We start from the raw sequence: 12,077 nt of genomic DNA on the forward strand, positions 1-12,077 counted from the left end.
TGAGTACTGCTCCTGAGAAAGACCAGAGTTCAGTCCCATAACTCAAGTCAGGAGGCTCACAGCTGCCTATAACTTCAACTCCAGAGAATCCAATTCCTCCTGTTTTCCAGGAAAATCTGGACTCACAGGAACTTGCACTGCTCTTCATACAACCACAAGAGTGTACATGTAATTTAAAAGTTTTTTTTTTTAATAAGGAAAATAATGCCTCTTTAATTTAGTAGAGCCTAGAGAATTTAGATCAAACTAATGTTCAGTTAGTTTAGAATATTTGTAAGTGAAATTAAGCACCTAATCAAACCTGTTAATGAAACAATGATAATGTATTTATTTATTTAATTGAGGAATTAAATAATTGGTTGGTAAATTGTTTCAATATAAAGAAGAAATATAAAAATAAAATATTAAAAGACAAGGGTTTTCTATTCCTCTTGAACCAAAATATGTGTCATCTACTTTTTCTTTAATTAAAATATAATCACATTAGTCTCACCTTTCTCTTTAGCTTCAAATACCTCCCATGAACCACATAACACTTGCTCTCAAATTTATGGCATCTTTTTCTTTAAGTATTATCTCTCTGACTGTCTCTGTGAAAAAATATATAAATTCAGCCTGCTGAATGTGTTTATTGTGGCTTGTATGCATATGATTTTAGGTAGTTAGTATTGGATAACCATTTAGGTATTTCCTCCTTGGGGTGACTAATTCCCCCTCTCTTAGGAGTCATTAATTATCTGTAGCTCTGTATTAAGGTGTGAAATTTCTGCTATCCACATTGGAGTGTCAACTTTTTTCTGTCATTCCTGAGGCTTTGCTTATACAATCTCATGTTTGAGATTTCATACGTATATATTACCTCTCACATCTAGAATGCACAATCTTGCAGCAGACATGCTGGTCATCTCGTTTTTAAAGTCTTTCTGCATCATTTCAACTGTATTGCCTAAGATTTAAGTGTAGAGATTGTGTTACAAATGTGCAACTGTAGCATTTATATATTGCAGTACCCAAACCAATCAGACCTGGAGTGTGCTCAAAAGGAGAAAAATCATACATGATACTATAAATCTAGACAACTCCTCATAGCTAGTGAGGTCATGGATCTCACTGGAGAATGTACTGGTGATACTTTTTAAATCAGTATATTCCTATCCAGTTTCTAAATACAAATTATTACACTCTTATACAAGCATAACTCTCACCCCTAACCTAAAAAGTTCCTTTATTAGCAGATGGAAAACATTACAGAAAATCACAAGTGGTCAAAGTGCAAAGAAAAACTGATTATAGTAACCCTAATTAAAATTGATTATCGTAACCCAGCCCTAACTGATATATTTTGATTTGAATTTTTCAGATTACAAGCTAGGAAATATTTTTCAAGGATCTAAGAGTCATATCCTTGAAATAAATGCAATAATCAAAGAATGCAGTTCCTTAGCTTTCAGTTTCTGTGGGAGGTTAGGGTTCTAATATTATGGGAATATTGCTTACTTTTGTTTACATTTAATTGTATTTAAAAATTCTTTATATATATATATATATAATTTTTACTAAAAAAAGATTTTCTTTCCTTTTACATACCAAACCCTGTTCTCTCTCCCTCTTCTTCTTCCACTCCCTCCACCTACTCTATAGCACTCTTACCCCCTCCTTATAGAGAGTAAGGCCTCCCTTGTGTAGTCAACACAGGCTGTTATACAATGTTGGGGCCAGAACTAGCCCCTCCCACCTGCATCAAGGCTGAATAAGGCATTACACCATAGGGAATGGGATCTAAAATGACAGTTTGTGTACCCAGGATAAGTCCTGATCCCATTGCCACTCACAAATACTTCAAGCCACACAACTTTCACCCACATTCAGAGGGACTAGTTCGGTCCCATGCAGGCTCCCTATGTGTCAGTCCAGAGTCCATGGGCTCCCCTTACCTTGAGTCAGCTATTTCTGTGGTTTATTTTCCATCATGATTCTGACACCCCTTGCTCTTATAATCCTTCCTCCCTCTCTTCAACTGAACTCCAGGATCTTGGCCAAGTGCTTGGCTGTGGGTCTCTGTATCTGCTTCCATCAGTCATTGGATATAAGTTTTCCACTGCTGGTGGGAATGCAATCTTGTACAGCCACTCTGGAAATAAGTATGTCAATATCTCAAAAAACTGGGAATCCACCTACCTCAAGACCCAGCAATACTGCTCCTGGATATATACCCAGAATTGCTCAACCACACCGCAAGGATATTTGCTCAGCCATGTTCATTGCAGCATTATTTGTAATAGCCAGAACCTGGAAACAACTTAGATGCCCTTCCACAGAAGAATGTATAAAGAAAATGAGGTCATACAATCCCTCCTCTCTCTTGCCCACTGGACTCCCGGAGCTCCACCTGGGGCTCGGCAGTGGATCTCTGCATCTGCTTCCATCAGATTCTGGATGAGAATTCTATCATGACAGCCAGGGTGGTCAGCCATCTGATCACCAGTGTAGGTCAGCTCAGGCACTCTCTAGACCGTTGCCAGTAGTCTACAGTGGAGGTACCTTTGTGGATTTCTGGAGACCTCTCTAGGACTCTGCTTCTTCCTATTCCCCTGGGGTCTTCATTTATCATGGTATTTCCCTCTCCATTCTCTCACACTGCTTCTGATCCAGCTGGGACCTCCCTCTCCCCTAAGCTCTCTTTCCCCTGATCATTGTCCTCCATTACCCCCCCATCCCCAATTGAGTCATGTAGAGCTCATCCATATCTCTGTCATTGGGTGATCCCTGTGTCTTTCTTAGGGTCCTCTTTACTAGGTAGCCTCCCTAGAGTTGTGAGTTACAGTCTAGTTATCCATTGCTTTACATCTAGTATCCACTTAATGAGTGAGTACATACCATGTTTGTCTTTCTGAGTCTGGGTTACCTCACTCAGGATGATTGTTTCTAGTTCCATCCATTTGCCCACAAACTTTGTGTATGAGCAAGTGATGTTGAGACTATGGTTGGAGGAAGCACAGGGAAAAATGGTCAAACTAGTGGAAGCATGAACTGTGAACTAATGGCTGAGGAGCCCCCATGGAACTGGACCAGGCCTCCTGGATAAGTGAGACAGTTGATTAGCTTGAACTATTTAGGAGGCCCCCAGGCAGTGGAGCCAGGACCTGTCCTTGGTGCATGGGCTGACTTTTTGGAGCCTGGGGCCTATGCTGAGACACTTTGCTCAGCCTTGGTGTAGGGAGGAGGGGACTGGACCTGCTTTGGCTGAGTCTACCAGACTGGGCTGACTCCCCAGGGGAGACCTTGCTTTGGAGGAGGTGGGAGTGGGGGGTGGATTGGGGGGGAGGCCTGGAGGGTGGGAGGAGGGAGGATGTGGGAATCTGTGGCTGATATGTGAAATTAAGTTAATTATAAAATAAAAATACTATTAAAAAAGATAATGTGGTATATTTACACAATGGAATATTATGCATCGGTAAAAAAACAATGTCATCATGAAATTTGTAGGCAAATGGATGGAACTAGAAAAAATCATCTTGAGTGAGGTAACCCAGACTCAGAAAGACAAACATGGTATGTAGTCACTTATAAATGAATGTTAGATGCAAAGCAAAGGATAACAAGGCTACAATCCACAGCCCCAGAGAAGCTAGGTAAAAATGAGGACACTAAGAGGGACACACATGGATTGCCCCAGGAAGGGTAAAGATTAAGAACTCCTGGGCAAACTGAGATGGGGGAATAGTTAGGAGGGGATGGGAGGGGAAGGGAGGTGGGAACATGGGGGAGAGACAAGGAGGGTGAGCAATGAAAGAGATATCTTGACAGAGTGTACCATTAAGGGCATGGGAAGAAATCTGCAGTTAGGGCAAACCCCAGGAACTGACAAGATTATCCCCAGCTAAGACTCATAGCAATGGTGGAGAGGAGAGGGTTCTAGAACTAGCCTTCCCCTGCACTCAGATTGGTGTCTAACCTAAAAATTCTTTTTTTTTTGTTTTACATACCAACCACAGTTCCTCCCTCTCCTTTTCCTGCTCATCCTGACCCCACTCCCACTGACTCCGCATAAAGGATAAGGCACCCCTTTGAGAGTCAACACAGCCTGGCATACCAATTTGGGGCAGGACCAAGCCCTTCTCCTCTGGATCAAGGTTGAGCAAGGAATCCCACAATAGGGAATGGGCTCTAAAAAGCCATTTCATGTACCCAGGATAAGTCCTGGTCCTTCAGCCAGGGGCCCCACAAACAGACCAAGCCACACAATTGTCATCCACTTTCAGAGGGCCTAATTTGATTCTTCTGCTGAGAATTCTCTATTTAGATCTGTACGCCATTTTTATATTGATTATTTGATATTTTGATGTCTAGATTTTTGAGTTCTTTATATTTTTGCTTACTTTTAAAAGTATCCTTTTGAGATTCTGAGGATCATGTCTACAAGCCAGGATTCTCATCCCAGAGACAATGGTTTGATGGGATGCAGCCTGAAGGCATCATAGAGAGTAACTAGAATGAAATTGTGGAAAGCTTTGATGGCATAACTCTCTCAGAATCCCTCTTCCATGGTATTTATGCCTATGGTTTTGCAAAGCCCTCTGCCATCCAGCAGTGGACCATTCTTCCTTGTATCAAGGGTTATGATGTGATTGCTCAAGCCCAGTCTGAGACTTGGAAAACAACTACTTTTGCCATATCAATTCTGCAGCAGATTGAATGAGATCTAAAGATCACTCAGGCTTTGGTTCTGGCACCCATATTTGAGTTGGCTCAGCAGATATAAAAAGTGGCCATGGCATTTGGAAACTGCATGGGTGCCTCTTGTCATGCCTGTATTGGTGGCACCAATGTCTGTCCTGAGGAAGCTCCCCCTATATTTGCTGGTACCCCTGGCTGGGTGTTTGATATGCTTACCCAGAGATACCTGTCCCCCAAATACATCAAGATGTTTGTACTGGATGAAACAGATGAAATGTTAAGTTTAGTTTCAAGATCTATGATATATTCCAAAAATTCAACAGTAACACACAGGTAGTTTTATTGTCCACTACAATACCTTCTGATGTCCTTGAAATTAATGAGAGATGCCATTCAGATTCTTGTCAAGAAGGAAGAATTGACCCTGGAGGGTATCTTCCAATTTCATATCAATGTGGAATGAGAGGAGTGGAAGCTTGACACATTGTGTGACTTGGATGAAACCCTAACTATCACCCAGGCAGTAATCTTTTTCAATACCAGAAGGAAGGTGGATTGGCTCACTGAGAAGATATATGGCTGGAATTTCACTGTTTCTGCCATGCAAGGAAATACGGACCTTGCCTTGGAGGAGGTGGGAATGGGGGGTTGATTGGGGGGGAGGGCTGGGGAGTGAGAGGAGGGAGGATGGAGGAATCCGTGGCTGATATGTGAAATTAAGTTGGTTATAAAATAAAAATAAAAAAAAATAGAAATATGGACCCAAAAGGAATGAGATGTAATCATGAGGGATTTCTGATGTGGTTCTAGTAGAGTATTAATTATCATTGCCCTGTTGGCCAGAGGCATTGATGAGAAAGAGGTCTCCCTAGTCATCAATTATGACCAGCCCACCAACAGGAAAAACTACATCCACAGAATTTGTTGTGGTGGTCGTTTTGGCTATAAAGTTGTGAATATTAACATGGTCACATAAAAAGACGAAAGGACTCTTTGAGATATTGAGACATGATACAATACCTCCATGAAGAAATGTACCTCAATGTTTCTGACCTCACTTCAGGGACTATCCTGCTACCAAGGTTCAGTCCTGGGATGAAGAGGAACAGCTAGAGGCAGGACAGAAAGGAAACCAAGGGATAGACATTTTGTTGTTTTTTTTTTTTGTTTTGTTTTGTTTTTGTTATTCTATTTTCTCTCTCTCTCTTTGAATAAATATCACTTTTTGAGGGAAAAAGAAGAAACCATGAATATTTTAGACACCCTTTGCTCTGGAGTAGGCTTTGTCTCAGGTGCTGTCTTCCCCAAAAAACACTAATCAATTTCCCCAACATGATTACATGATTCTAAAGGCTTTCCTACCCTAGCCAAGTCTCTACAAGTAAGTCAAGGGTCTAAAACATGTGTGGCCTCATTTGCAAGATCAAATGTACAGGGAGAGTCCCTGCATAAAATTGTCCAGGCAATTGTACCCACATAAGAAGCGTAGGGAAGAAATAATAGTAGCCATTTTTACACTATTGTATATTTTAATTGATATACTGTAGTTTGATATTACAGCTTTTATTGATTCAGGAAACAGACAAAATTCTGAATAAAATTACTTGGAAATTGCAAAAAAAAAATATTGTATCCTGATGGGTGATGTTGCTCTGTATGCTGTGAATGTGTTGCTCTGATTGATTGATAAATAAAATGCTGATGCGCCAGTAGCCAGGAAGGACATAGGCAGGATAAACAGACAAGGATAATTCTGGGAAAAGGAAAGCAGAATCAGGAGTTGCCAGTCAGACACAGAGAAAGCAAGATCTGAAGGCAAAACTGAGAAAAGGTACCAACCCACGTGGCTAAACATAGATAAGAATTATGGGTTAATTTAAGTGTAAAAGATAGTAATAAGTATGTACAAATGGCCATGCAGTTATAATTAATATAAGCCTCTATGTGTTTACTTAGGGGACATGAGTGGGAGAGATTTGTCCAGACCACTCGTAGGCCAGGATGCAGGAAATCTTCCAATTACAGTATCCCTTTGACAAAAACATGACAAGTTTCTAATACCTCTGGATAATATCTATTCGAGTACAGTTCAGTTAATTATCACATCAGCTGGAATGAGCAATAGGTGATAAACTGCACAGTCAAATTTTTTTAATGAAAAATATTTTTTGATGCACCTATCTACTGCATTCTACATGCTTAGCCATATAAGATAATAATGTGCCTGTTTCTTTAAAATCTCTTAGAGGAGTGAGATTTCTTTGGCTTTAAAACAAAATAGGATTTCAAGGTTTGACATGACAAACAAACAGAAGGAAAAGAGGCCAATAGAAGGCACACAAATCAGAGACCCACTCATTCACACACCCAGGAATCCCCAAAATTCCACTAATCTGGACACCATAATATAAACTCAGAAGACCTAGTGTACCTAGGCTCTATGCATGGTGTGTCAGTCTCTGAGAGTTTATATTAGCTTAGCTCATGTTAATTTAGAGGGCCTTGTTTTGTTGGAGTAGACCAGAAACCAAATCATTTGATTGGTTACTCCAATAAGCTTTATTCCACCATGGCCATAGCATACCTTGCAGTGAGTACACCATTGCTCATAGATGTTTTGTGGCTGGTTGATTGTTTACATTTCTCTTTAGTTAATGTCCACAGTACATTTCTGTACCAAAATTTCTGGAAGATATAGGGGAAAGCTCTATTTAGGTACTGTCTGAGGCATCTCCATGATCAATGGGTTGTATACTTTTTCCTTCAGCGATGGGGCTTTACTTTCAATTTTGGGAGAGTAACCTATAATCATGGCAACAATCTCAGTTGTTTGAAGATTCTCATTGGACTCTTTCAGCAACATCTTGATTAGATGCAACCAAGTTCCTTTATTGGAAGCTTAATTTAGTGACAAGAGATGGACAGTTGGGATTCAGTCTCCCCAGTGAAATTGCCTTCATATATGTATGTATTTTGGGAAGTTTTCACTGTATTATGTTTCTATACTACCCTCAAAGACACCTTAATTTTACTCGTATCTCCCTGAATTTCTTCCCACAAACCCTTCTCTCCCTTGCCCACTAATGTGTCCTACTATTCCAGACTTCTCCTTTCCTAGCCATTTTCAAACCTAACTTTCTCTCTCTGACTCCTCTATGTTCTACTTAAAGCCTTCTTAAATACAAACTTTGAAACTTAATGGATATACTAGAAGACTGCATTCATTAATAGACCCAGAGAAGCAAGTTGCTTAGAAAACATTGAATGATTGATGCTAAGCCTCATCTTTCACAGACATTCCATTTTTATAGGTTAATTTAACTTGTATATGAACTAAATGTCAGTGATATATTTTATATATGTCTGATCAGATACCAATACTGCTTTCATGGGCAAAACTGAAAACATTGATAAATTTGCTTAATTATGATGATAAAATATTATCACTATTATTTCTACCTTTAGTTCATGCTCATTATAAAAATGCATACATTGCTAATACTATCATTCATTTTAATATTAAATTAAATTTGCTTCAGAAGCATGCATTCTTCATTCTTGGCAATAGTGCTTTAATAGTGGTTTGGAATTATAGAGAAAATTATTTTCATTCATCTATTAGTTAGGATTTTTTAGATACTTCCTGTTGAAACTTAGGACCTATGCTAAAAATAAGAGTTGGAAAGTGATTAATGACTGCATACAGTGAGTAAACTCCTGGGACATTTACCCCTTCTGAGAAATGAATTTATATATGAAGAAGTGATGAGATATATTCTAAGATTGCAAAGTTGGTAATTCTGCAATCTTTTTCTTGGAGAGCTGTATTTATATAACAAATAGTTATTATAAGGAAAGATATTTCCCATTATATTTCAAATGATTTTTAGATGGCATGGAGAGATAGCTATTTTTCTCATATATGCTGAGTAAAATTATTCTGGTGATGTTCTTGCTGGGAAATAGAGAAAACATGTTATATAGACGTATATCTAGATTTCATCTTTTCATCTTAAACATCAGAAATAAGGTATAAGAGAAGCATGCATATGTCATTTACATTAAGTAAATAACAATAATAAATAAACATTTTGTCCCACAATACTCATCTGTTTTCACAATAATTATAAGCAGATATTTAAAAATTAAAATTTCATAAATGTACTTTAAGAATATAGAAAGAATATATTTTAAAATGCATGATATTTTTAGAGAGAAAATGTAGAAAGAGGTAGAGATAGATTGAAAAATATATGATACATGGGTAGATAGATAAATTGATAGATGGATGGATGATAGACAGTGTTTATGTCTTCATGGATGCATGTTTGCGTATGTGTGGACCTACATATAACAGTTGTCCATGAAAGTATTTGTATATGAATACGGAGGCTTGCAGGTTACCTTAGATGTATTCCTTCAGCACTCTCTACTTCTGCTTATCAAAAATGTTCCATATTGAGCCCAGAGCTCTTGGACATGCTAGCATAACTATTCACCTTACACAGACCCCTGTCTTTATCTCCTGAGGGGAGGAATTGCTGATGCTAACCAAGCCTACCAGTTTCTCAGTTGATTCTGGGCATCTGATTTCTAGTTATCTCATTTGTCCAACAAATGTTTATGCATTGAACCATATCCAAGCACAACTACCTGATTTTTGTCATGTTTTATATTTCCTTTACTGTTTGTTTGATTTTTTTAAGAAAAAGTACAGGAAATTTAGCAAAGTTAATATTTCCTAAAAAATTTCTCCCCCCAAATTTCTCCATTTTAGGTATATTAGTCTTCAGCAAATCTTTTGCATGCATTCCCAACCACTATAATTTCATGTGTAGAAATTCCCTTTAATGTACAGCATATACTCTTTTTCAACAGTTTTCAACTCCATATAGCTGATCCCAACTCTATATTCCAGTTTTTTCAATGATCTCTGAGTCTCTTGGTGAGTGATGATTGTATATATATATAATATATATAATATATTATATATGTGTGTGTGTGTGTGTGTGTGTGTATGTGTGTGTGTGTGTGTGTGTATGGCTGAGCACTCTGCAGTATTCTATTACCTTCATGTTGAACAGATAGGGGTATACATGTATCTTCACTGGTGATGGATAAAGATATGTTTATCTATGAGTATAAAATTAAGAACTTAGGGAACAATTTATTACTATGTTTATTCAGAGGAAAAATAATACTATGTTTTCTCCCTAAGGTCTATGGTCCAAACAGTCATGGGTTTTATCACAGTTAAAGTGACCAGAAAAGATTTCAATGTTGAGAAGTAGACTTTAAATTCAATCAGAAAGTAGGTACTTCCTTCCATAATGTTTATGCGATTATTGAAACAATGGCCTAACATGCCAGCCCAGGTATTATTGTACCTCACAATTTTCATAGTAGGGTAAGACTGCTGATGAATCTTCTTCCCTCAGTAACATTCCTAGAAACTTCTAGCACTATGAAGCTAGCCAATTTTGATCACACTTCAAAGTTTCCAATAACTTGATTTCTCCAAGCCTTATGAGTAAATTGTGTGTTGTTAAGCAATGGGTCTTACCATGACGTTATGGAATACAACAAAAAGAAAGAGCAAAATTCCATAATGTTTGGGGAGTCTGTGGACCCAAATAATCAACTAGAAAAGAGATAATTCATAACTGGCACTGAGCTTCTCTTTTGATACCGTATTGTATCTAGAGGAGAAATTTACCCTATTATAGGGTAACTCACTATTTAAAAAAAAAACCTTATATGTATGTCTTAGTAAGGGTTTGTTTTGCTGTGAAGAGACATAATGACCTCTGAAACTCCTATGAATGAAAATATTTAATTGAGGGGATGGCTTATAGTTTCAAAGAATTGGTCCGTTATGAACACAGTGGAGGGACACAATAGCTTGTAATATGGTGGTGTGCAGGCAGACATGGCACAGAAGAAATAAGTGGGAGTCTTGCATCTTAAGCAGGCAACAGGAAGTGGTCTAAGATGCTAGGTGGTAATTTGAGCATATGTGAGACATGGCAACCTGCCTCCTCTGTTATAGTCTTTCCTCAATAATGCCCTGAAAAGCCACACCTCCTAATAACACCACTCTCTTTGGGGTCCATTTTCCTTCAAACCACCACATTCCACTCCCTTGATCCCAAAGGCTTATACAAATGTCATAATACAAAAAAAATGCATTCAATCTAACTCCAAAGGTCCTTATAGTCTATCATGGTCTCAACAATGTTTAATAGTCCAAAGTTCAAAGTCTCTTTTGAGAGTCACAAAATCTCTTACCTATAACCCCCTATAAAATCAAAAAGCAGATCACATACTTTCAACATATAACAGCACAAGGTATATATTACTGTTACAAAATGTAGTGAAGGGAGCATAGAGAAATTACTGGACTAGAGCAAGACAGAAAACCAGCTGGTCAACTCCAAACTCTATATTCCTCTGTGTGATGTCAAAGAGCTCTTCAGATCTCCAACTCCTGTCAGCTTTTTGGCTCCAACACACTAATTTCTGTTGGACTGGTTCTACTCCTTTTAATCAGCTTTTCTCATCAAATATACCATGCCTATGGCATCCTCAACATCTTGGGGTTTCCAAAGTAATCCAGGGTTCAACATCACAGCTTCTTGCAATGGCCTCTCTAGGCCTGCATTCAAGGACCCCCTGACAAACATGGCCTCAGCAGCTTTCCTTAGTTGCAGAGGCAAATCCCATAGCCCATTTATTTTAACCTCAAGTCTAAAGCCAGAACCATGTGGCCAAAGCTGTCAAGTACTGCTGCTTACCAGGGCTGGAACTTGGTCACCTTGCTTATTTAAATATTCTCCATCTTTCTCTTCTTATTTTTACATTCACTCCCTAAGCTTGGCTGTTTTGGAACTTGCTCTGTAGACCAAGCTGGCCTCTATCTCAAAGATCTTCCAATAACTGCCTTCCAAGTGCTGGGATTAAATGTGTGCACCACTACGCTTGGTTCTAAGCTTTTCTTTAATTCCTTCTCACAAGTTGGAAACACAGCTGGGTAGGATCTTGCCCTGAGACCACCAGTCTTTTTCTTGCATTTTTAATATGCTTATCTCTTTAAACACAGGAATTAGATCCATTCTACGTTCTGGTGCCCCTTTTTCTGTCTTGTTCCTCTTTTAATATATATCTATATAATAGTGATGAGTAATAAACAAACATGATGAGTCAATATTAGGCTGTTTTCAGTTTTTTTCTGATAATAGAATTAAACAAAAACTCTTTAGTTTAGTCTCAGGCAGACGCATTCACAAGGGTAAAAACCAGCGATTTTCTTTACAAAAATGTCACAGGAATAATCCCTAGGCAACATACTGAAATTGTTCTACCTCTTGAGCTAGTTCCCTACAGCTCAGACATCACTCTTA

General features: G+C 38.4%; 1 pseudogene; it reads left to right on the forward strand.

Annotated features, from left to right (window-relative positions):
• The window catches only part of LOC131919826 (eukaryotic initiation factor 4A-I-like), a 54,120-nt pseudogene extending 48,467 nt beyond the window's left edge, over positions 1-5,653 (forward strand).
• The last annotated feature ends 6,424 nt before the right edge of the window (positions 5,654-12,077 follow it).

The sequence above is a fragment of the Peromyscus eremicus genome, chromosome 9, assembly GCF_949786415.1.
Source record: "Peromyscus eremicus chromosome 9, PerEre_H2_v1, whole genome shotgun sequence".
NCBI lineage: Eukaryota > Metazoa > Chordata > Mammalia > Rodentia > Cricetidae > Peromyscus > Peromyscus eremicus.